This window comes from Opisthocomus hoazin, chromosome 2 (genome assembly GCF_030867145.1).
Source record: "Opisthocomus hoazin isolate bOpiHoa1 chromosome 2, bOpiHoa1.hap1, whole genome shotgun sequence".
Lineage (NCBI taxonomy): Eukaryota > Metazoa > Chordata > Aves > Opisthocomiformes > Opisthocomidae > Opisthocomus > Opisthocomus hoazin.
The window spans coordinates 101,370,638-101,397,871 of record NC_134415.1 but is presented as its reverse complement, the minus strand read 5'-3'; the positions used below and the strand labels follow the sequence as shown (position 1 = coordinate 101,397,871).

The 27,234-nt window shown below is 39.6% G+C and overlaps 1 protein-coding gene across 1 annotated transcript in view; it reads right to left on the bottom strand.

Moving 5' to 3' along the window:
* The window catches only part of EYS (eyes shut homolog), a 966,530-nt gene that overhangs the window by 276,922 nt on the left and 662,374 nt on the right, over positions 1-27,234 (bottom strand). The gene's annotated exons all lie outside the window — the stretch shown is intronic.

The window sequence follows — 27,234 nt, the reverse complement described above, 5'->3', positions numbered from 1 at the left end:
AAACCTTTATCAATATTTAGTCAGACAACTGACAGACTACTACCCACTATTTTTTGCACTGTCTTTCAGCTTGTTGTTATTCTACCTGTGACAAATGTAACAGAATAAGAAAACATATCTACAATTCATCATATTAGTATAGATTGAGATTAACGGCAGTTTAACCCGGCACAATTGAGAAGTGGACCTATGACCTGTTTTGTCATCTCTCCTGAGGAAACACAATCCTTTAGTAATGGAGTGAGATAAGAGGTTGGATTTAGGTACCTAATTACTTATTTTAGCTTGATTTTCCAGTTTGAGAGTCACAGTCCTGAGAGACTTATGACGATATGTTTTTTCCCCCGACGTGTAAACTATGTCTGTACTGCCTGCTGATTGCCAGAGGCAGATGTTGGTTTATGTGGAACACTTTCTTTTGTTACAGCTCTCAATTCTATCTCCCCCCACCTTGACTGGTATACTATTCATACACTTGTCAAAAGCCACACGTTGTCTGAGATTCTCATACTTCACCTGCGTTTCATGCTCTTCGAGTCCTTGTCTACAGCACTTCAAATTTTATCTGGATTTGATAGTCCCTAGGAAAGCCAGACTAGACAAAAAAGTCAGATTCACATGAGCCCACATTATGCACCAGATGATCTAGAGGAGAAATCAAACAATGTTCTAAAAACTGGAAGTATGAAGCAAGCTCTTGGCTTCAAAGAATTGAAAACAAGTATTAAAAAAATTAAACATTCATGACAGATTGTAAACTGCTCCTTTACTTGCTTCCATCACTCAGACCTTGGAACTGAGTTCCTTCCTTTCCCTCCCTAGCATTGCTTTAAGCCTCAATGCTGACCTGCTGTATTCTTCTCAAGATGAAATCTTACCTCTTTTATGTCACTTGTAATACCCCTCAGCCTGTTATTCAGGGCAAACACCACAGGGTCAGCTGCTTTCACCTGCTCGAGATTGTAACATGTTTGCATTATTTCTCTAGCACGTTCCTTATGGCTGAAAAACACTTTCCAACCATCACAAAATATTCAAGGTTACTAAAAGGATTTAGAACGATATTTTGTTCATGCAATATACATCTTGCCAAGCTAACAGCATTTAGTTTTCTCTTCAGTCTTCACAGAGATTACAAGTGTCATCAATAACAGTATAGAGATCCACTAATCAGAGGGCTCTGAACCCTCCCTTCCACTATTCTGCAGCCATTGAGGCCTCTACTGCCACAACGAAATGCACCTGACCATGAAAAATAATTTAGGTTTTTTTCCCCAAATTTCTCCTAGAAACAGAAATATTAGATGAGAGTAAAGAACTATCTTCACCAGGCACTGAACCTGTATCCTCTGTCTCCAGTAGCAACCAATACAGGATGATGGGAAAGAGAACAGTAACAGGTCATGTATGCTGTGGTATTTCAAAGAATCACAGCATGTTTGAGATTGGAAAGGACCTCTGGAGGTCATCTTGTCCAACTGCCCTGCTGAAGCAGCATCACCTAGAGCCAGTTGCTCAGGGCTATGTCCAGATGGCTTTCAAATATCTGTATGGATCCAGACTCTACAATCAATCTGTGCAAGCTGTGCCAATGATCAGTCACCCTATGAGGGTAAAGAAGATTTTCCTGATATTCAGATGGCACTTCCTGTGTTTCAGCTTGTGTCCATTGCCTCTGTTCCTGTCACTGGGCACCACTGAAAAGTGCCTGGGTCTGTCCTCTTTACACCCTCCCTGCAGATATTTGTGCACATTGATGAGATCCCCCCCTGACCCTTCTTTTCTCCAGGCTGAACAGTCCCAGGTCTCTCAGTCTTTCGTCACAGGAGAGATGCTCCAGTTCCTCAAACAACTTTGTAGCCTTTTGCTGGACTCTCCAGTATGGTCATGACTCTTATGCTAGGTAGTCCAGAACTGGACACATTACTCCAGGTGTGGCCTCACCAGGGCTGAGCACAGGGTAAAGATCACCTCCCTTGACATGCTGGCAGCACTCCTCCTAATGCAGCCCAGGATACCACTAGACTCCTTTGCTGCAAGGGCACATTGCTGGCTCACTTCCATATTTGTGTCCACCATGACCCCCAGGTCCTTCTCTGTAAGAACTCTACTAACTCTTTCCTGTAAAACTCTACAAATCACAGGATGCCTGCTGATCTCAGGCATTTCTTCAACAGGGAATTTTTGCCATGTTAGTGGAAGACTTTTCACACAAAAAATCATCTATAAGAATTTCAGAACCCATAAGGAATGAACTTTCATATACAAAACCTACTTCTATGCACCTGCGCAGGTGAGCGCGCACAGACACACACACACACACACACACACACACAGAGTTTTACATTCATGCACTCCTTTACTCTGTTAACCAGGAATCCCTTTAAACTAAATACATCTGGTTCGCTCAAATCCCTCTCCTCTAACCCCATTAAAGGTTTCAAAAGTACTCTGCTGTATGGAAGAAAGCTACCAGAAGACAGACAACAGGTTTGCAGCATGGACAAAGGGTTTTCACCATTTTTGATTCATTAGATGAGAGTTCATTTTCATCATGAGATGATTCATTTTTTTCACCACTGGTGTAGTTCAGTCTGGAGAAGAGAAGGCTGCAGGGAGACCTTATTGTGGTATTTCTGTACTTCAGGGGGCCTTATAAGAAAGATGGGGACAGACATTTTATCAGGGCCTGCTGGAACAGGACAAGCGGTAATGGTTTTAAACTGGAAGAGGGTAGATTTAGACTAGGTATAAGGCATAGATTTTTTTACAGTGAGGGTGGTGAAGCATTGGAACAGGTTGCCCAGAGAGGTGGTAGATGCCTCATGCTTAGAAACATTCAAGGTCAGGTGGGACGGGGCTCTGAGCAACCTGATCTAGTTGAAGATGTCCCTGCTCATGGCAACGAGGTTGGACTAGATGACCTTTAAAGGTCCCTTCCAGCTGAAACTATGATTTTCACAAAATGACTACAAGGCACGATCAATAGCCTTGTTTTTCAGGTATTGAGTACCCATGAGCTCACAATGGCAAATGATAATAGGCTCATATGAAAAGCCAGGATATTCCTACCATTTCAAGTTTATATTAACTTTTTGTCTTGTAATTAACTTGTGTTAATTTTGAAATACATTCTGTAAATGTATTTGGTTTTAATTTTTCCCTCTTTTTCCATACTATTATGCTTGTGCTGTGAACAATAGTCTGTAAAACAGTATTCTGTAACCTGGAACAAGAATCTGTATAATGAGATAGTGACACAATGAAAGAATGTTTTTTCTGTTTGCTATTATACACAGACAAAGCAGCTTTCAGTAGTTGCATATATAATTCTCAGAATTTAGTAAACACTAGCACAGTAAAGTAGGTAGAAGCTAGGTAAGTCAGGAAGAAGGAGGTTTAAACCACAGAAGACAGTGACAGGCACTGACACAGTTACTTCTCTTTACTCCTTTTTGCCTTAAGATAGCATAGCATTGATACTATAAAATAGGAAATTAATGATTTTATGCTAATGTTCCCTTAAGTTCCATTTTATTAAATATTTCCTCCTTCTCTATTACTTCATTTCAAATCTCATTTCATTTTGATGAAAGAGCACAAAATAAGAGTTGCATTTCCAATGGTTTCGTGCATAACACCTGCCAGTTCCTTCATTACTTTCCTGTTTTTATGATGCACACCAAAAATCAGAAATTTACAAAAAATGTGATCGCCATGTTCCTCTCTTTGTACTGACTTTTTCTTTATATTGCAACAGCTTAGTTGGCTTCTACCTTTAAAGCAGAGCACACTTCCTGCCGGATTGGCAAATGTGTTATTTGACTATTTTTCAGGCTCAGCTATTTGCTGCATGCCCAATAGGTACATTCGGATACTTAGTTTAGGATGAAGCCACTAAGCAAACAGCACTGAAGGGCTTATTTTCCAGGGATCAGGAATGGCCTCCATTTACTATAGTTTTCGATAAAAACTGCCTCTACTACATTGCTTGCAGTTGGGAAAAGAAATGAAACAACACAGTGAAATGTGAGAGCTGCCAAGATACACAATCTATTGTTACTGAAGTAATGGAAACTTGTACGTAGAAGATCATTGAGAATGGAAGATCCCAGTATGGAGAATGAATGTGGAGAGAGAGACTGCTAACATTATTAGAGAAGTAAGTTGTAGGGGAAATCACACAACTAGGAGCCTAACTTAGCATGCATAACAGGAGACCAAATGATTTTGATTTTGATAGAGTCTCTAATCCTCAGAAAGACTCTTGAATTTTATTTTATTCATCAAATACACACTCAGCATAAGAAAGACAATGATACCTGATATTTTAGTTTGATAAAAGTCAAGGACACTAAAGAAACACTAGTCACCCAGATTAATGCTGGAAGGAGCAAACAGGAATCACCATAATTTAAACAGAGTCTAGAGAAACAAAACTAGTCTTCAAGGAAGATTTTCCCTTTGGAAGGAAAAGCCAAAAAATTAAAGGAATTATTTAAACAACTGAAAACATCAGAGAAAGGAGGTGTGAAATTTCCTTAATTAAAGTTTGAATGATAAGATGGAAGAGGGTACTGGGAATAATGAAGAACACACACGAACGTACACACAAAGAAACAGCAAAGAATAATACATGTGTTGGAAATAGAAAGCATAAAGGTTAAATGAAGCTTGCCAAAACTCAGACTGAGTTGGATCCTACACAAAATTTAAACACACTGAGGAAAGAAAAGAGACTGACTACAAGTGAGGAGAGGGACCAAGTTGCAAATACTGTAGCTGTCATCAAAAAATCTTTGTCTTACTAACACTGGAGAAGCACTTCTAGGGTTCTCCTAGACTGTCTTGTATCAGTGTGCTGTTGTAATAGGCTGCACATTATATTTGCTTCTATTTTAAGTTGGTATTAGGTTCCCTTAAGAATAACATTTACCTCTGTAGAAAGGGCAAATATGATTTATTTCCATAAGTAGCCAAAGATTAGGGTCTGGTTATGAAGAATGTTCTAGATGCCCAGACGGCAGGCAATAGGCGTAGCAGGGAAGTAGCAGACTGCAGCTTAAGCAGAGAAACTAGAACTACTGTTAGGAGAACAAAGGAGAGAACCTGAGCTCAGAGATAATGAGGAGGAAAACAGGATCAAAGAAGATGCAAACTCACTAAACTTCAGAAAGGCAATGAGAGACTAAAGACCCACCTGCAAGATCCTGGAGGGTCGTAAAGGTCTGCATCTAGCCATTGTTCTTTTTTATCTGACATCATACCAAGCTTTTATTACAAAGAGGTTAAATGTTCTAGTTTTTATTCTGCTAAAACCTGGGATGCTTTTTATTTTGAAGACTTTTGGTCTTCTTTGATTAAGGAAAACCATGCAGAATGTCATGCCCAGGTAACTTCCTGTAATCTGTGTCAGATCAGGCAGCTATTAACTGTGAGAGTATTTATGCAGCCCTGTGTTAGGATTCCAGGAGGAAATCCCATATTTCAACATTCCCTTCACTGAAAGATTAGGGAAAGTATATAACCTTAAATGACTATTTGCTTGCTGGAGTGCCTTTCACTATAGTTTTCTACAGTTTATAAACCAGGTATTTCTATTAACAGATACTTCAAGATGAGATATTACACTTCTCCAAAAGAATTATTAATGTTCCTTTAATTTCAGAAATGCTGATATTTACTGAGTATTGCCAGGCCGAAGTATATCATATCTAGATAGTAAAGAGACCTTCTTAGTGGCTGTCCTAGAATTTTTTTATAAAGACATTGTTAGTTTCTTGTTAAAAAAATAATTCTTACCAGACACAGGCTGACCCTAGCTGTCAAGTAAGACCCCTCCAGTCGCTTGCTCTCCCCCTCCAGCAGAACGGTGGAGAGAAGAAGGGCAAAAGAAAGTAAACTCATGGGTTGACATAAAGACAGTTTAGAAAAAAAAGAGGAAAATAATGAAGTGATGCAAAAAATCACTCACCACCCGCAGACCAGTGCCCAGGCAGTCCCTGAGCAATAGTTACTTTGGAAAACCTTCCCCCTAGTTTTGTTGATGAGCGTAATGTTACACAGTATGGGATATCCTTTTGGTCAGTCGGGATCAGCTGTCCCTGCTGTGCCCCTGCTCAGCCTCTTGCCCACCCATAGTCAACTCACAGGGGCAAAAGCAAGAAACAGAAGGCCCTAATACTGTGTAAGCACTGTTCAGCAACAGCCAAAACATACTTGTGCTAGCAACATTGCTTTGGTCACCAGTCTGAAACACAGCACCATATGGGCTGCTATGAAGAAATTTAGCTTCATGCCAGCTAGACCCAGTACAGGTAATCAACAAGAATCCAAGATTTCTCAGACGCATGACAAGAGTAGTTGATGTAATGCTTACTGTAAACCACTGCATGGAAACAAAAACAATTGCCACTAAAGATGTTAGAGAAATGCAACATGATACCAACACTTCTTTAATAGTAATGTTGATAGAGGTAAGAAATTAACCCTCAAAATTTCTGCCCCAGAACACTGTAAAAACACAGCTGTGAGAGCAAAGATTTCTTTATTATTATCAATTCAGGTGGCATGATATGGTTATAGAATAATAAATTACCTTAATATACTTTCATGTCACATGCATGATTTTGGTTACTAAGTTTCTATTTATCAGAAATGGCAAGAATTTGCTCTATTTGCCACCTAAAGCACATAAGTTTAATCACTAAATGTAATTCTCAGTGAGATTTTGTGGTATTTAGCAGAAAATTGTCTTCTTTCTTCCTGAAGAGAAACTCATGGATTTGCATTTTAATAGGATGGAGGCATACGCCCAAAGCTTCATGTTCATGGCATAAACCTCTCTGCTTTTGAAAAAAAATAGAGAAGAATCACACATACATAAAACAAAAACAGTTGAATATTGGTTTTGTCTATTAAAAAGTGCTTAGAAGTTTGCATAAGATGCATTTTCTCATGTAGCTTGAGTTTTGTGGTTAGATAGTTACAACTTAGGCCTAGACATTCACTGTTATCAAAAACAACAGATGAGTGACATGATAGCTAAAGGAGATCAACTCTTGATTTTAGTTGTGTACTACAGTGAATGTATAAAGAAACAAGGTAAGATTTATGCATTCTTATCAACTGCAGAAAGAAACAGTCTGCAAGAGATGAACCTACAGTTCCTGAACAAAGAAAGAAAGAGTGGGCAACTAATCTACGGAATTGCTGATGGATAGTGTAATTTGGGTATTTATTGCATTAGTTACTTGACTGGTACGTACATCCTGTTAAATATATTTCCACCTTGTCAAATGGGCTGTAGTCCGGTTTCTCCTGAATCTGACAGGGTCCTACCTAAACTACATGGAAGTAATTGTCACAAAGTTCTCTTTCAGGTTTACACCATCAGGCTCTACCACCACAGGAACTACAAAGCAAGATTACAGGCCACTAATTGGTATCTGCTGGTATGTATGGTCAACAGATCCCCTTTTCTGAGGGGTAAACAGTAGCTCTTCTCTGTTCTTCTTCACTGTTTATAAGGAGTGTGTAGTGACCACCTTTCAAGTCTCTTTTATATAGTTCTGCCTTGAAAAAGAGACTGAAAAGGAGGTGTAAGCCAGAGTGAGGAGCCATACAAATGCAGTTGTGGACAGCATGTGAATTTTCTGTGTGAAACTTATTTTTTCTTCAGAGAAGTGTGCCTGTATACATTTTCAGTCCAAGCAGATAGTCTGCCATCAAGCTTCTTACAGAATATCCCAGAGTGCACTTACACAATGAATGATTATGGCCTATCCTCCCAAGCTTTGGGAGGCTGTTTGGAAACAGTATAATTTTCAGTTGGTGTCTGGAAAGAACTCCAAGTGATTAGACGACAGATGTCTGGGACGCAAGCACTGAAGAGCACTGCTGCATTAAGTCACTTCACTGTCGTTTCTTCAAACTTTAAGCTTTGCTGCAAGGGACTGATACCAAACAGATTCTCTAAGTGCTCATCAAAGTTATCTGCTAACTGCTCAAGCCTTACTTCTCACTTATCATCAACCAGACCTGCTGAAATTTTCCAAAAGGGATCTTAAAGAGTCACAAAGAGGAATTACTGAAATGTCATCTTCACAGATGATGCTGTCTGTTGAGCTCCATTGCTTCCAGATAAAGGAAATTACTTCTTTTTGTTGTTTGTATAACATGTGGTGGCAAACCTATACCTGCAATTCTCAAAGGTATATACATTATGAATTGCATCCAGTTCCAAGATGTCAGTCGGAAGCCATAGCTCTATTGAACACTACAGATCCTGTGCAGCAGACTGCTTGAACGTGCTCTCCATCCCATAATGATGTGTGCTGCCACTTTCAAGATAACAATCACTCTTTAAAAAGCAGCTTACAAACTGGTTGATGAACTATAGACAAACAAAAGTGAAGTACCTGACAAGGTACCTGAGAATGTGCCATGCACCTACACACTGCCACATTTCCAGGCTGTCATAGTTTAACGCTGCAGCTGACAGCTAATCACCAGACAGCCACTTGCTCACCGATTCCCTTCCCCCCCAGCAGGATGGGGAGGAGAAATGGACAACAGGTGAAACTCGGGGGTTGAGATAAAGATACTTTAATAAGACAACAAAGGAAATACTAATACTACTACTAATGATAATAATGAATACGCAAAACAAACTGCATATACAATATAATTTTCTCACCACCTGATGACTGATTCGCAGCAGTGTAATGTCGAAGTCAGACAATTTGGGAACATGGAAAGCTACTGGATAAAAAGGGCTAGGTATGCTCAGCAGAAGATAAGTCATCTCAAATGTCTGTAACTTCCCCAAATTTTGCACACTGAGCAGGAAGAAGATGGTTAACGTTACTAAGAGAAGCAGGGTTGTTAAAGAAGGAAAACATCACACAGACATTGAAAATTTTCTCGCAGGACAATTCCCACATCAGCCCACACATCAAGATAAGGTGTCAAGGACATGTCTTGCTAACAAAAATGGGCTGTAGTTGTTGCCAGAATCCTGTTAAATATGCAGGAGCTGTGGACTAATTAAGTGGCAGCATGAACCACAAACTGAAGATCTTAACAGCAGGTCAGCCTCACAGCTATGGGAAAATAAGTGCCCTCACAGCTGAAAGACAAAAAGTGGTCTTGTAGCCTTGCCAACGTGTTCAAAGAGAAACGATCATCTGGATTTGAAGTTGCAAATTTGTAAAAACAGATTGCATGCAAGTTCAAAACAGTGTAATCCCTTCAAAATGTTCTTAAATTAAGGAAATAATCTCTACAGAAACAGAATCATATCTTAGTGCATCATTAAATCATATCTGTGCATTTAACCAAAACAGCCTCTTTCTTCTGGTAAAAATCTGCATCTCTTTGTGTAGAGTGTAGGAGTCAAGGTCTTGGCAGTGGGGAGGTTGCAGAGGTGACCTGTGTGAGGAGACGCTGGGGTTGCCCACTGTCAGGGGCAGCTGGCTGCAATGGACCCATCGTAGGGCACAGCTGAGCCCAGTAGCCAAATTGGTGGTGCTTTTGTGAAAATGCCTCAAAGACAGAGGAGGCATGGGAAAAAAAAAAAAAAAAAAAAAAAGAGATAGAGAGAGAGAAACAGAAATGCAAACACCACAGTCTGCTTCATGGTGCCGGAGCAGATATTCCCCTTGCAGACCCTGGAGCAGACCATGCCAGAGCAGGTGGATATTTCCTGAAAGAACCTTGATTTTTGGAAAGGACCCAGGCAGGAGCAGGAAAAAAGGTAAGGCGGAAGGAGCAGCAGAGGGGAGGTGTTCTAGACTGACCACAACCCTCCTTTCCACCTGGTGACGGAGGATGCGCAGAAGCAGAGATACTGAATGCCTTCTTTGCTTCAGTCTTCAGTGTTAAGACTGGCCCTCAGGAATCCCAGGCCCCGGAGGTAAGAGAAGAAGCCTACAGAGAGGATTACTTTCTCTTGGTCGAGGAGGACTGTGTGAGGGATCGCTTAAGCAATCTGGACGTCCACTAATCCATGGGCCCCAAAGGAATGCACCCACGAGTGCCGAGAGAGCTGGCGGATGTCATTGCTAAGCCAGTCTCCATCATCTTTGAGAGGTCCTGGAGGACAGGAGAGGTGCCCGAGGACTGGAGAAAGGCCAACATCACTCCAATCTTCAAAAAGGGCAAGAAGGAGGACCCAGGGAACTACAGGCTGGTCAGCCTCACCTCCATCCCAGGAAAGGTGATGGAGCAGCTTATCCTGGAGGCCATCATCAAGCAAGTGGAAGAAAAAAAGGTTATCAGGAGTAGTTAGCATGGATTCACCAAGTGGAAATCATGCCTGACCAATCTAATAGCTTTCTACGATGACATGACTGGCTGAGTAGACAAAGGGAGAGCCGTGGATGTTGTCTACCTAGACTTCAGCAAGGATTTCGACACTGTCTCCCATGATATCCTCCTAGGGAAGCTCAGGAAGTGTGGGCTGGATGAGTGGTCGGTGAAGTGGATTGAGAACTGGCTGAATGGCAGAACTCAGAGGGTTGTCATCAGCGGCGCTGAGTCTAGTTGGAGGCCTGTAACTAGTGGTGTCCCCCAGGGGTCAGTACTGGGCCCAGCCTTGTTCAACTTCCTCATAGACGACCTGGATGAAGAGTTAGAATGTACCCTCAGCAAGTTTGCTGATGACACCAAACTGGGAGGAGTGGTAGACACACCGGAGGGCTGTGCTGCCATTCATCGTGACCTGGATAGGCTGGAAAGTTGGGCAGACAGGAACCTGATGAGGTTCAGCAAGGGCAAGTGCAGGGTCCTGCACCTGGGGAGGAACAACCCCATGCATCAGTACAGGCTTAGGGTGGACCTCCTGGAGTGCAGCTCTGTGTAGAGGGACCTGGGTGTCCTGGTGGACGACAGGTTAACCATGAGCCAGCAGTGTGCCCTGGGTGCCAAGAAGGCCAATGGGATTCTGGGGTGCATCAAGAACAGTGTGGCCAGCAGGACGAGGGAGGTTCTCCTTCCCCTCTACACTGCCCTAGTAAGGCCTCATCTGGAGTACTGTGTCCAGTTCTGGGCTCCCCAGTTCAAGAAAGATGAAGAACTACTGGAGAGAGTCCAGCGGAGGGCTAAAGGGTGGTGAGAGGACTGGAACATCTCCCCTACGAGGAGAGACTGAGGGAGCTGGGCTTGTTGAGCCTGAAGAAGAGAAGGCTGCGAGGGGACCTAATAAATGCTTATAAGTATCTGAAGGGTGGGTGTCATGAGGATGGGGCCAAGCTCTTTTCAGTGGTGCCCAGTGACAGGACAAGGGGCAATGGGCACAAACTGAGGCACAGGAAGTTCCGTCTGAACATGAGGAAGAACTTCTTCCCTCTGAGGGTGACGGAGCACTGGAATAGGCTGCCCAGGGAGGTTGTGGAGTCTCCTTCTCTGGAGATATTCAAGACCCACCTGGACAAGTTCCTGTGCAGCCTGCTGTAGGTGACCCTGCTTCGGCAGGGGGGTTGGTCTAGATGACCCACAGAGGTCCCTTCCAACCCCTACTATTCTGTGATTCTGTGATTCTGTGATCATCGATGCTCTGTAGGAACGTCCAGGACTGCATGTGCCTAGCTGTATGGTCTGCCCAGCTGATTTCAGGGTGGTTGAAGTCCCCCAAGGTTACCAGGGCCTGTGACTGTGAGGCTGCTTGCAGCTGCGTGTAGGCCTCATCAAGTTCCTCCTCTTGGTCAGGTGACCTGTATTACACACCCACAATGGTGTCACCCATATAAGGCTGTCCCTTAATTCTAACCCATAAGTTCTTGACTGGTTCTTCATCCGACCACAGGCAGAGCTCAGTACATTCCAGTTGCTCCCTCACATACAGAGCAACTCCACCACCTTGCCTTGCTGACCTGTCTTTCCTAAAGAGTGTGTAGCCATCCATGACAGCATTCCAGTCACGCGAGCTGTCCCACCACGTTTCTGTGACGGCGACCAAGTCGTAGCCGTCCTGCTGTACAATGTCTTCCAGCTCAGTTACCAAGGAGAGGTGAAAAAAAATACAAGGGTTCACACATATGCTTTGATATTGACCTCCAGTGTCAGTACCAGCACTCTCTCTGGTGCTTAGAGCAGGTATGAATTACAGAATCATAAAACCGCTCATGTTTGAAGGGTCTTATGGAGGTCTTTAATGTAGGAATGACAGGGAAGGGAGTTATCAGCAGCCCTGTGAGGGACTGATGAGCAAATGTCCTGGGATGATGTGACAGGAAGTGGTCACAAACGGAAAAGAACAGTCCCAGCTCTTTCAGCCTTTCCTCATACGAGAGACACTCCAGTCCCTTAACCACCTTTGTGGCCCTGTGCTGCAGACACTCCAGTAAGTCCAAATCTTTCCTGTACTGAGGAGGTCCAGAACTGGTCACATTAATTCAGATGTGACCTCACCAGTACTGAGCAGAGAGAGAGGATAAATCACTTCCCTTGACCTGCTGGAAATGCTCTTGCTAATGCGGCCAGAGAATACCACTGCCCTTCTTTGCTGTTAGAGTGCATTGATGGCTCATGGTCAGCTTGTTGTCCACCTGAACCCTGATGTCCTCCTTTGCCAAACTGTTTGCCAGCCAGCTGGTGACACCATGCACTTGTGCATAGGGTTATTCCTCCTCAGGTGCAAGACTGCAACTCTCCTTATTGAACTTCATGAGATCCCTGTCAGTCCATTTCTCCAGCCTGGTAAGGTCCCTCTGGGTACCAGCACAACTGTCTGGAGAATTAGACACTCCTCCTAGTTTTGTACCATCTAGGAACTTGCAGACGATATACTGTGTCCTATCATCCAGCTCACTAATGAAGATGTAAACAGTACTGGACCCACTATTGAGTCCTGGGATACACCACTAGCTCCTGGCCTCTAACTAGACTTTGGGCCACTGATCACAACACTCCAGGCCTGGTCATTCAGCTAGCTTTTAATCCAGCCCACTGTGGACTAATATACATCCGTACTTTGTAGTTTGTCTATGATGATGCCATGGGAGACAGCTTCAAAGACTTTACTGAAGATGAGGTAAACAACATCCACTGCTCTCCCTTGTCCACTGAGTCACCTAATTGCAGAAGGCTATGAGGCTGGTCAAGTATGATTTCTCCTTTGCAAATCTATGTTGATAACTCCCAGTCATCTTGTCCTCCATGTGTTTGGAAATGATTTCCAGGAGGATTTTCTGCATCACCTTACCAGGGACTGCAGTGAGGCTGTTCAACAGGTAGTTCCTCAGATATTCCTTCTTGCCCTTATCGAAGATAGTGATATTTGCTCTCTTCCAGTCTTCAGGAACGTCTCCTAATAGCCATGCCCATTCAAAGATAACTAGCAGTGACCTCACGATGACATCAGACAGCTTCCTCAGCACATGAGTGCAACCCGTCAGGCCTCATGGACTTAGGGGCCAGAGATTCCTGAAGGCTGGCTTTACGAGTAAAGACCAACACAAAGTAAACATCAAGTACTCTGGCCTTCTCCAGTTCCTCTGCCCCATGCAGTACTGGGCCCATGTTTTTCCTAATGCATGAACATGTGAATGTCCACAAGGGACCTGTCTTGACAGAAAAGACTTGTGGTGTCAGTTTAAAAACATAATTTTTCTCAGGAAACGGGGTACAAACCCCACAGCTGGCACAAGGCTGAAAAGCTGAGTTTCTAAAATCCAAAAAGTAAAGACAACTTCACACCAAGAAATACCTGGCAGAAGAGCATTTCTTCTCAGTAGAGCGTGAAATGATTGCAGATATTCTTGTAGTTTACATGCTGACTAGGAAAAAAAGAGCTTGAGCAGGTCCTCCAGAGGTACTGCAGTTGAAAAGACTTCTGGTGTCACACAGGAACACACAACATGTACTTTCTTTCAAAATAGATGTATTTTTACAGTGGTATATCAAGTAATCTGAGTGCACCCACCAGTTCCCTTTACAAACTGAATGATACCAGACTATTCTCCTTTTAGTTTATCTTTTATCTTATTTCCCGAACCCTTATTTCTCTCTATAGGAAATATTAGTCAAAGAAAATGTTTCTTCCATACTAAACAGAAATCTGAACTCAAATATCTTATTAAACTCTCCAAATACAGAGTTTGTTTACATCCCCTTCCATCTTATGGTTTGTTAAAAATGATCTCAAGAAAACAAGACAGAAAAGATTTCAATGATGCCTTCCTATCAGTCTTTTAATTCACTGAGGATGCTATCTGGTTAGCTTCAAGCACTTCAAACACACAAATCTGAGTTCAGGCCCTGTATGAAACAATTAAAATACTTTTTCAAAAAAAATTTCCATAAAGTCAAATTCTGAGGGGATTGCAGTGACACAGTGGCAATTATCATCATTCAGGGTTAACAGGAGATTTTGCTACTTCTTTTCTTTTTCTCCCAACACTCCTTTAATTTCAGACTCGGAAGCTTCAACAGTTTGATTTCCCCATGAACAAACAGAAAAGTCTAGTTATTTCTAACTATGTAAAAGAGCTTCTAGAGAACTTCGTTAAAGCCATGCATATCAAGACTCTCATACAAATAAGAAACAGGAATAATCTATTTGGCTCAGCATCCTGATTCTGCCCAGAGTTTTGGAGTGCAAACCCACTGTTATTAATGTTCTGATTCAGTGTTGCTGCTCCTAGCCATGGCCTGCTGCACAGATGGCCTGGGGTCATGAACTTCTTAAAGTTCATTGCCTTTTTTTTTCTGCAAGAATATAACGTAACTGTAATATCACTGTTTTGAGTGATCTGTAGCTCTGTAAAAAGTAGAACGAACTTGGCATTCTAGCATTATCTAATGAGACTGAACTACATTTTTAATCTTGCTTATAGTAATCAGTTTATACTGTGGACTGCTGACATATTATATATATATATGTAATGCAAATGCATATTTTTCATGTAGAGTTGTTGATATTAATGAGATTTTTGCACTTATATGAAGCACAGCGACATGAAAGTGTACCACTTTACATATAACCTTATGTATCTCCTTTATGTTGGTGATCACTGAGAAGAGATCTTGATCCCTCACCAGCAATACTTCCTGGTCTGTGTACTTAACACAGTGAAGGAAATTTTTTGCTTTGTGGTTTGACGTTATTTTACTAGATTGGTTTTGGTAGATTTTACAGAAAATGTTAAAAATAATATAATATTAATACTACTTATTATCATATTAATTAGTACAAATAGGTAATATAATATTATTATTGGCATTACTAATACTACTATTCACATAATATAATACTAAATACATGCATATATACACATATGAAATTCTAACTTCGCTAAAACAACTCCAATGAAATTAAAAAAAGAAGCAATGAAAGTATTACACAATATAGCTGGAGAAAAGGCAGAAAAAAAGATCAATTGCTTCTAATATATATGCTCATAATCAGTAAGAAGTCTGACATTATAAATGTCAAAAACACTTCTTTCAACTATCTTCCTAATAAAATACGAAGTGCCATCTATAACTAAAAAAATCACCCAAATTAATATAAATTTCTTAGTATAGAGTTATTGAGAAGTATTCAGGAAATAGCACTAGTAACAGAATAAGTAGAATTGAGAGGTCTTTATGTTTACTTTTATGTCCTCTATTCTGCATTTTTATATTATAAATCTGGAATTTAGTAGACATACTAGAAAGATTTCTTGCACATTTTGTTTAACATAGTCTAGATTTAGATTTTACTACAACTAGCAGAATCCAAAACTTCTGCAGTCTGTATGAGCTGGGATTTTTGTCTTTTTAGTTTTCTGGGTTGCATAATACTAATACTGATCTTCGGCAAGAATTCAAACTTGTTTCAAGCTGGTAAATCAATAATAAAATCTCCAAAACACTTACATAAGCATAATCAGATGTAAGAAAAAGTATTAACAAATCAATAATAGGCTTATAAGAATACTGATTAACTAGAAAAAGATAAATTTAGAATGTGGCGCTATTCACTAAAATGCTCTCTGAGAATACATCTTTTGTTTAAGTTGATATCTCAAATACTGCAATGTCCAAGACCATCATCTGAAGAGTTTACAACACAGATTGATTTGAAAGGAAGAACACAAGCAAGTAATACAGCATTACAGGAACATTTTAGATTTTCCTTGATGGTATCACTTCTCTGTATTGTTTAGACTTGAAGAAGTAGCAGTATCACACCCTGTGGAATTATTAGTAAAATTAAGGTTTTACAACTGAAAATTAAGTGTTATATGAAAAACGTAGCAGTGTTCACCCATTGAGGAAAAGCATGAAATCAAAAGGAGCTCTGAGGAAGCAGAGTGGCCATGCTCCATGATGATAAAGCGGGAAGAAATGGTCCTCTAGAACTGATAAGCAGCTCATCTGGCCCCCTGAGCCAACAGGTTTTCTAAACGTTGCCAAAGTGCTATCCTCTCGTGAACTTTACTCATTTTAATATCATTTTAGTACTAAACACAACTCCATCCCGAAGGCTACCTGCCTCCGAGGTGCGACCACCCCTCTTAGAGTCTGCGCTCTCAATTTTTTGTAAACTATACCTTTAAATGTGAAGAGAGAGAATTTTACACCAATCATGATAAAAGGTATGTATGACTACAGTCACTCAAACTCCACCTTAAAGGTAGAAAGAATATAAAAATAGCCAGGGAAATGGGGGATTTTTGGAGACTAAGATAACACCGTAGATTTTCAGAGGTAAAGAAGGTAACACCTTGAGCAAGTCAAGAAAAACTCCACCTCAGACTGCCTCTGACAACCAGGATTGGCCGACGGGCTGAGCCTTGCTTCTCCCCCCTTTGGGATGCCTTGGGTGAGACTTCAACTAAGTGCTTTTCTCAGGAATAGTTACTCCCTAATGTTTATAGCCAGGCTGTATTATTTATAACCTTTTCACGCATTTTATATTTGCACGTGCTTTCTTGCAGACAGTCACTATCATCGGCAATTCAAAAAAACCTGTATACCTGTTGCACAAATAAAACTGCACTGTTTAAGTAGCCAGTAGTCACAGTTTCTCACTGAACGTGACCAAATGCGGCCATGCTAGTTCATGAGCATGATTGGACTGAAGGTGCAGACTGCTATTAGTGTATCCAGAATCGTGCTAGTTTAATATACATATTAAACGCGACTGGACTGGTAGTGGCAAATTGGATATCACTCAGAATTTAAACCTAGCCGCACCTAGCCTCTCACTTCGGTGAAGAGAGTTAGAACACAAGGGGGTTTATTTTCTGCCTAATTAACACAGCACACCCTTAGCTGGTAAGGGCTCCTGGCACACTAGTAATGAAGAATCCCAACAGGGAAGCATTGTATGCATCCAGAACTTGCAGCAAAATATCTGAAGTCTCATATATATTCATTTGTGGATCAATGGGATTAGGCAAGACAGTATATTACCATTTTATAGTAGCCATAATTACAGAATACTGCAATTACATGAAAACTCACCAATCTAATTCCTTCACATCTCTCTCTTTACCTGAAAAATCTTTTCTAAAAAATCAAAAATTCATGTTCAAACTATACATGACACAACTGAGCTAGGTAAATATGTGTCCTGGGTTTGGCTGGGATAGGGTTAATTTTCACAAGTTGACAGTTGGACTGACCCAAACAGCCAATCAAATGGGATATTCTATACTATGTGATGTCATGCTCGATATTTAAGTGGGGAGCTGGCTGAAGCAGGGGGATTTGCTACTCAGGAGCAAGCTGAGCATCAGGCAGTGAGAACATTGCATTCTGTATATTCTTTTTAACAGTATTCCTGTCATTATTTTCTTCCCCCTTTGCTGTTCTTTTAAACTGTTTTTATCGCAACTCATGAGTTTTGCCTTTTCCTTCTGATTCTCCTCCCCATCCTATCAGGGAGGGAGAAGTGAGAGAGTAACCATGTGATTCTTACTTGCCAGCCGGGGCTAAACCATGACAAAGTGGTACAAAAATATGTAATATGAACAACTTTTGTGCTTTTAAATACAACTCTCTTTCTCCCAAACCACTAAACCATTATGTCTTTTTAAAATATAAGTAACAGCCTCTGGAAAAATATATGAATTCTAAAAAGAAAAAGAAGCTGTCAAACAGTAAGAATGTGATAAGCATCTTGACAGTAGAAAAATAAACACTAGGATATTATGATGCAAGTGTAAAAATCATGTAAGGTATAGGCTGTACCAGAAAAAGGCAATATAAACTAAGCAGTAAAATAGATATATACAAACTAGCACAAATCCTTTTGCACTGAAATTTCATGCAGAAAGAAAAATACTATATTAGAGCTACATTATATGTCACCTTACCAAGATGATGATAGTGCTCATTAAATACTAAAGCAGGTTAGAAAGGGTAAGGCAGAAAACACAGTAATAGAAGAGTTTAATTACTCCCAAGAAATCTGGTAAGAAATCATAATAAGATATGATGTAAGGACTACATTTTTACACGCTGTAAATAATGTTTTCTTGGAACTGTCAGAGAAAACATGAGAGAAATAACTAATGATTTTACAGTAAGCCAGGTATAGGTTCTGTTTCAATGCATAATCATAAAAAAAAAAGAAAACTAAAAACACTGACTAAAATGTACACAACTTCAGTGTTCTTCTGGGAGCAAAACACATTTAAAAAACCCACAAAAATAGTTTAACTGCAAGAGGAGAAGTTTAGTAAAGATAAAAAGAAAAGGAAAAACTAATTGAGAAAATGCTTACAGGTCACAGAAAAATACTTCCACAGAGTTCAGATAACTATGTATGCTCCAACAGAAAAAAAACAATCAAGTGTAACCTTTTTTTAAAAACAGGAACTTGAATGGCAAAATAGCAGAATAAAGAAGACCATTTGATGATACCTTTCAAGCCAAAATAAGGGAATATATCAGGTAAATTACATCTACAACTATATGTATTCAAAAATTTTCTGGGATATAATTTTTTTAGGCAGAAAAAAAGTTCCCATAGAGCCATAGAATCATAGCACCATAGAATCATAGAACAGCTCCTGTTGGAAGGGACGTTCAAAGATCATCTGGTCCAATCTTTCATGGGACAGAGAGCTTAGATGGGGAGGGGACATAGTTCCTGTACTCATCAAAACTTTCTAAAATGTGAGAAGTCATAAACCTGCAATTGTTCAAAGGCGGTATGTAAATGTTCACTTAAATTGCTTTTGGTACAAAAATACAGGAAAGTGGTAAATACAATACCAGTTTTTCAAAAGGGACAATGAAATGCCAAAATGATTGAAGCAAACTAAAACCCAGGAAATCTACATTCAGAGGCAGTTTCCTAAAAGCTGTAATAAAGAATGTAAGTAGCAAAATCATGGAAAAATATGACATAAAGAATCAGTATAAAATGTTGTATTAGGAAATTATGCTTCCCCAATTGTTGGAATTCCTTGAACACATTATTGGTTATACACAAGAGGGTCATCAAACAACATAGCTAATCTGATTTCCAAAAATATTTTGACATCGTTCCCCACCAAAAGCTTTTAAAGAAAATTAACAGTCATGGGAAATACAGGAAGGTCTTCTTTTGGGTTAACAAACTGGTTAAAAGAAGAGAAACAAAAATTACAAATACTAGGTCAGTTTTCACATTGGTTAGTTGTCACAAATATTGCTGAGTCCTGTGCTGTTAATCACATTCTCAAATTATCTGAGAATGTAGGAAGTACTGAGTTCAAAAAGTTTGCTGATCACCACAAAGTACTCATAATAGTCAAAACAGCAGCTCCCTGCAGAAGATTGCAGAATTATCTCTTCACTCAGAAGACAAGACCCAGGGAAGTGATTAATTGTACAAGAATAGAGCACGTAGACCATGACTTTTCAAACTAAAGAATGAGTAGCAGTAAATGTGACAGCAGTCAATAAAACAATGAATGACATGTAGAAGATGTATTTTTGGTGATGTGACAAATATTAAATGTCTTTGTATATTTATATGAAGCACATAGATAGATAAAATATGTTGAGGAAGAGTAAGTAGACTTCTAAATTATCATAAGCATTCAGGTGATGCAAAGACAGTTCCAGAGCATATCCTAAATAGGACATTAGAAAGAAATACTTGTCAGGATCTAAGGCTATCGTGTCAAGATCCAAGAAGAAATCAGACACTATTCAGGATGGACAATGCATTTCAAATCAACAAAACACTCTGAAAAAGCCTTTCTGAACACTGTAATCACAAACCTGACAACAGAGCAGACTTAGAAGACTTATAACTTGTGTAAGGAAAGTCAAATTAAAAGGGAATGGCATAAATACAAGGATAAATATTTTCATCCCTTTTTTGAAAAATCTAGGCACCAGGACTTATACAAGCAGGAACAGCTCACAGTTTCCACAATGTAACATGGGAACCACGTGATGATGTTGGATAGAACAGTCAACGTTGTTCACTTCCATTTTCTGTATCACAGCAGAACCTCAAACTCAAGTGCATAGCTACCACAAGCCAAGCACCTATATTCCACCATACCTTGAGTGAAGACTAATGCCTGGCAACTAGCTCCCACTTCGTCTATTCTGAGCTACAGCTTAAACTCATGGAGTAGATGGTGTTTTAAATTATATCAAATATGAAATATAATTTGAGTGATTGCCAAGCATATTTATGATCCAATGAAAAAAACCACTATAACCAATCCACAGGTTTTATTGTGTACATTGATAAAAAAAATTAAGAAAATTGAAGAAGGTTTTTTTTTTTTTAAAAAACTTAGAGGACTCCAGGAACAGATCTGGCAACTTGACTGGCAATGAAAATGTCAAAATCCTGACAAAATAAAATGGTTTTACAGATCATATGATTCTTAATAATTAAGTATGAAAATTTCAGGTGTGCTGTGGACCACCAGGAAATTTGTGGAGGTTCAAGAACTGGCCCCTCTAAGTTTAGAAACAACCCACTCTTGCTTATAGCACTGCAGCAAACAGTTGCAGCCATGGAGCAGTCTAGCATGCCTTGTAATCCTATGAAAGGCTGGATGTCCTTTCCTTTGTTGTCTTCTCAAGGAACCTTCTAACATTCACAGCTGCAGACCAGGGGGCATTAACTGGGTCAGGACCACTATAATTTGCTTATATCCAATGACTACTGTAGCAAGATGTTAAAGCATCATGTAAATACAATATTATTGTAAATACTTATGTGAAAGTTACTATCAGAGCCCCTTTTTGCAGCTTTATCAGACAAGGTGAATGCCAGATAATCACATCTGAATACTGTTCACAGATTGTACTAAATTCTCCCAGTGATTTGCCATGCTGTGGCAAGGAAAATGAATCATGTCTAACTAGACAGTTACGGAGGGATTACTGTTGTTTTAGTCTGTTGAAGCACAGCATCTGTAACATACAGCAAACTGCTTTCAGATCATTCCAAATTAAGGCCCTGATTCTGTATTTTGTAACACCTATTTTACACTGTCTGTTTCTTCACTTGGTGCCATTGAATTCAGTGGATGAGTAGTTGTTACAAAAAGAATGTCATTCTATACATTTCAGCAATCATTTATTAAAAATTTTAAAACATTTTTGTCTACATATGATAATACCTGAGAATATCCTGAGTCTAAATGGGTAGTTTCATGACATCGTATGATTGTGATATCACACTATTTCTTTTTTATAGGAAAACTATATGTTTTCTTATATATGTACAGAATATTTTATACCTACTTATTTAAAATATGTACCCCCACAAAAAAGTTCACCCAGGTAAGGGATGGTGGTCTGAGAGGCTTTAGATGTATAATGATTTCCATCTCATCACAGTTGCAACACTAACACTACAATCCTCAGCATATCACTCAATTACCAGTTTCCATTTCCCCATTCGTAACATGGGGATACCAATGCCCACATATATATTTGCATACTTCCCACCTAATCTTTTATATTTACTTTATTTCGAAGATTTTTCTCCTGGTATAGAAGCTTCCTTTCCTTCTGAAACTTCCCTGTTTGAATACCTGCAAAGTTTAATTATAGAGAACTGTTTATGTTGAAAAGGAATATGAAGACATAATGACATTTCACATTCTCAATACTATAATACTCATAAGTCTAGAAATATAAATTATTGGAATAATTATAGCAGCAGAAATAACACTGTTACTGAAATCAACTGTTGCTGTGGATATTTGAAAACAATCTTTAATTTACCTTTGAGTGTACCAATATTATCTTCTCGGCAGAGGAACAAGCTATAATAAAAAATTAGTGATACTAAAGCTAGGATGTAATTAATTATTCTAAAATATATCTTGAGACTTCAGAAATGACACATTCTTTTTTTTCAATTTCTGATTGAAAATGTCTTTTTTCTGTGTGTAATTTGATTTCTATTCAACTGTTGAGTTTTAAGTCTTAGAAAACAGCTATCATAAACACCTTTAAAAATGTTTTAAAAAGATGAGGCTATTTAACTGTTTAACTGATTTTGTGTTTACCTGTTTCTTGGACGCGACAAGTCTGAAGTATGCCTGTCACATTCTTTAATGAAGAAATAGGTTTTTATTTAAAAATAAGTAATAAACAAATCTGTCACAGAACTCAATGGGAGTTTTTTTTGCTGTGTAGAGACAGCTATTTATAGTTTAGCTTTCCTCCTGACTGCTCAGCTCTGCTTTCCTACGCTGTCAGATGAATCCACTAAACTTTGCAAAGGACAGTTTACAGACAGTCATAAAAATAGTTTCTTCCTGTGCATGAAACAGTCTGCAATGCTTGAACTTGGATGAATTTGTTCAATGTGTTTCAGTTCATATATTTGTCATCTTGTTTTCTATCCATGTCTTCAAATCTTTACTCTCATATCCAGGCACAGAGAACTATAGTTGAGTATGAGGAAGAAGTGGGAGAGACAAGCTATTATGGACTGACCACAACCCCATTCCCCATCCCCCTGTGCTAGCTGATGGGAGGAGAAAGAGGAGCTGGGAGTGAAGTTGACTCTGGGAAAAAGAAGGTAAAGAATATCCACTGCCCTCCCTTTGTCCACAGTGCCAGTCTTCTCAACATGGAAGTTAACCATACTGGTCAGGCAGAGTTTCCCCTTGGTAAATCCATGCTGATTGTTCCCAAGGACCTGCTTGTCTTTTGTTTGTTTCCACCATTGTCTCAGGAAATGAGTTGTGCCACTGGCCTGATCAACTCATGGTTACCCAGATCTTCCTCCTTGGTCTTCTTGAAGATGAACATGACATCACATTTGTCTTTTTTCAGTCATCAGGGACCTCCTCTGATTGCTCTAGTCTTTCAGAGGTGATAGAATGTGGCTTGATAACATCAACCAGTTGTACATACTTGTGTGCATCCTGTCTGGATTCATGATACTTTACATGTCCGGTTTAGTTAAGTAGTCCATAACTTTATCTTGCTCTCTTGTTGGTAGTGTTTCTCCCCATCAACCACTGCCTCTAGGCACAGAGATCCGGGAGGTCTGAGAGCTTCTGATTAATGAAGCTCTATTGGGTATAATGGCACTGCTTCCCCAGATGTCACAGATGTTCTTTTAAATATATCACTGCCTTGAGGGTAAGGCTGTAAGCTGTTCTCCTGAAGTGTACTCCAAAGCTGTGGCATCAACCAGGGAAATCAGCAGAGGGTGACTAGGAAGGAAATTAAAATTTCGGTTGATAGTATATTAACTCTGTTATTACCCTGGGGAGGGGAAACATACATAGCTGGTGCTTCTCAAGCCTTCCAGTCTAGAACTATTATGATTTTCTTTATTGATATTTCTATTCAAAACGGAGTATAACAGCCAGAATGCCAATCAGGTTCAAAATAGACTCAAAACACCTCAGTGAATGCATATGGAGAAACAGTGACTTCTCTTAACTCCTGAAAGATCTTATGGTTTCCTAACCAATGTTTAAGGAAGACTGAAACAGTTTTCTCCCTTCAAGGAAAAGTCTACCCCTTATGGTACCCCCTATACAGAATGGCATTAAAGGACAAAAGGAAAAGCAGTCAAGACAGAGATGTAATACCCCCCTCATTTCTGGAAAAGAAAACTTCAACTTTTTGAGACTGAAAGGCAGAGAATAATTGTTGCACGTTTCCTTACATGTTGCGGGCACTCTGACTCGAAGCAATACTGAATAATAAACATGCAGACAAACAAAAATGCATGGACGCTTGACAGCTGATTAGGAAATTGCAGTATAGCAAATCCTCAGAGGACACAATATTTTACTCTGAGGGCTTCACAGATCATACAAAATTTCACTCCTAAAGAAGAAGAAGAATGAATGTAGAAGAGGAATGTAGCCTGGAAATAATTAGTGTAGCATAAGCCAATTCAAGCAATATGGAACTCCTGTGTCAACAGTTTCTGTCACTGAAAGTTAGAAGCACCTGTTAGAAAGAAACTGAAGCAGTCTAGGGTCTGAAGTCACTGCTCTTTACAACTTCCACAATATTGGAAGGTAGGAGAGCCAACAGCAGAGTGAACTACTCCAGTGAGAGAAGGAACTAATCTAAAACAAGACAATGTATTATTAGGCAGATACTACGAATATCACAAGGGTCATTATCAGATACGACTCCAAGAGGGATCAGAGCATTTGCCAGAAAAAGCTGAGTCTCAGCTGGAGCAGAAATCTCTCTTGAAGGGAACAGCAGGATGAAGGTCAGAAACAGACCTTTTCTGTTTCGGGGATGATGAAGGTTTTATAATAGAAACCTGACTGCCTAGGTTGAAGCTGATGAGAAAGAAACCTCCTGGGGTGGTTTCCTACTGCTGGGATTGAAAAGCCCACATAAAGAGAACTTGGACAGACAGTTCTCCATTCCCTGACAAAAAGGGAAAATACCGCCTTTATAGACTGTACGTGGCTTATAGCCAACAGACTTTGACAGGGAAGCCAAGGAAAATTAAACTTGGCCAAAGTTTCAAAAAAGTAAAAATTGGGCAAAATGAGACACTAAGATCAAAATGAATACAAAAATCACAAAGGAGCAAAGAAAATGAAGCGAAATGAAAGGCTGAGGTACTCTTAGATAGAAAGGAGTGAACTGCAAAAATGCTTCATGGAAAACAGGAGATGCAACTGAGAGTTGAGGATGTATTTTTACCTTTGGGGAAGTTATATGAGCATATACTTCCCAAGTACTAATAGTAGTTAAGTGTCACCAGCTTGGCCACTTGCATGTTCCACACCTATTACCTCATCTAAATAACAAATGCGGATGGTAACATTTCACCTATTAATCCTGCATTAATAACAGAATAATCTATTGAACTGCAACATCCTTAAAGAAAGCAAGCCCATCTTCAGAAGACAATCTATCACATACATAGACAAAATGTTTTAGGAGTAAATTACCCTTAGATCATTGTGGTTTATTGCTATTTTAACTTACCTAGGGTAAACTTACTGCTCTGGATTTTATTTTGCCTTTGGCTGGTGAAGAACTACTTACCATTGCAAACTTCTTTCTCACATACACATTATTATGTATATCCCTCAAACAAATTGCTTCTGTACCGTCTACATATGCTCCATGGATAGAACTTATCTAAGCCTTCACTATAAATTCTTTGGAAAATCCCCCAAAAATTTCTCTTAGCTTCTAGAAGACAGGTAATTTAAATGTTGAAAATATAATTTTCTTAATTCTTAATAGTATAGAACATTTCTTGAAGATACATTTCTACAGTAAATAAAATTTTATATGCAGCTAATAGGATAAAATATTCCAGATGAATGGATAGTTTGAGTATGAATGTTTGAATTAAGGGAAAATTTGTGTGATCACAAATACTATTTGACATGCTTTTTTAATGCCAGTATGTGGTGGTATTTAGAAGTATACTTTTGGATGAGTATTTTGCAACCCTAGAAGCACCTACTCACAAGAACTAAGTGGGATTTCAACAGTATTGTCACTTCATTAGTTACTGTCCATTTTGTTATAAGGTGAAAGCAATCTAGAAATGCTGCATTACAATAATAGCATCAAAACCACATCTCTGAAATTACTCTATTTGCCTCATTATAAGATGACCTTCATTTATCAAAGAACAAAACAGAAATAAAAAGGTCAAAACAATTATCACAGAGTGAAGCCTACCTGAAAGCATGGGTCACAAAAAATGAAATCTGGACTATATACGTCCATCTCTGACTACATGACTCTGCTATGCACTGAGAAAACGAAAAATCCCACAGATTTACTTTGTTACAGTTGTGGGGTGATACCTATCCAAAGATCACTGATCAGATAAATGAGACCTGGACTACAACAACTCAGTTTAGTTTATTCCACTACACGTGGAAAACAAATAAAGACTCACAGATGATCTGTGTTATGTAATGGTGAACAATTTTACATTCTTGTAACACATTTGGGACGTGAGACTAGAAGGTGGAATAATCCAGGTAGCAACACGGGTTGGCTTTAGATAAGGGGAAAGTCAGAGGCTGACTTGTGGCTGTGTGAATAGCAAGGCCATGATGGCAACAATTTAATTTAAAAAATTTATACATAGTTATGAAAATAACCCTTTGGGTGCAGAGTGGGACTCAGTACTCAGGCACCTGACAAGATGTAGAAGGCTGAGTCAGCTGGGAACTGCTCTGCCAGGGGCCATGCTACCAGGAGGCAGAGTGAGTGTCCCCTGGCTGTATGGTGCTAGTCTTGAATTACAGGGTCTGGGACTCTGATCAGTGTGAGTGTGAAGAGTGTGAGTGTCACAAACTAGAATAGAAATCACTATGTATACTCATCCAGCTTTGAAAAAAGATATTTAAATTGGAAGTTACTTACGTGATGTGCATCTGTTATTGTGACTACCCCAAATTCCTCCACAACAATTCAGTAATGATCCACTTCCCTCAAACTCTCTGTATGACCCTGTGTGTACTCTTCTTAACATCTTCACAGCTCACTTCTTCCCTAGCTATATGTTAGCCCTCTTGCATATTACTTCTCACCCCTGCATATGCCCTTACCTTAGCTGCACACGTGGCCCCACAAGTTCAAGTTCCTGCACCATGCCTCTAATTCATTAATGCAGTTCCATGAGCTAATTCTCTCTTACTTGGTCCATTTTTACACACTCCCATCTGTGCCAGCACAGGATGAAAGAAGAGATCCTCTTTCGTTACAGAACCCTGTGTGGTTACACTCTTCACATCTTCAAGAACCAGCACCTGAGGGAACATGTACCTCCTCTAATTTGATGATATTTGCTGCTTA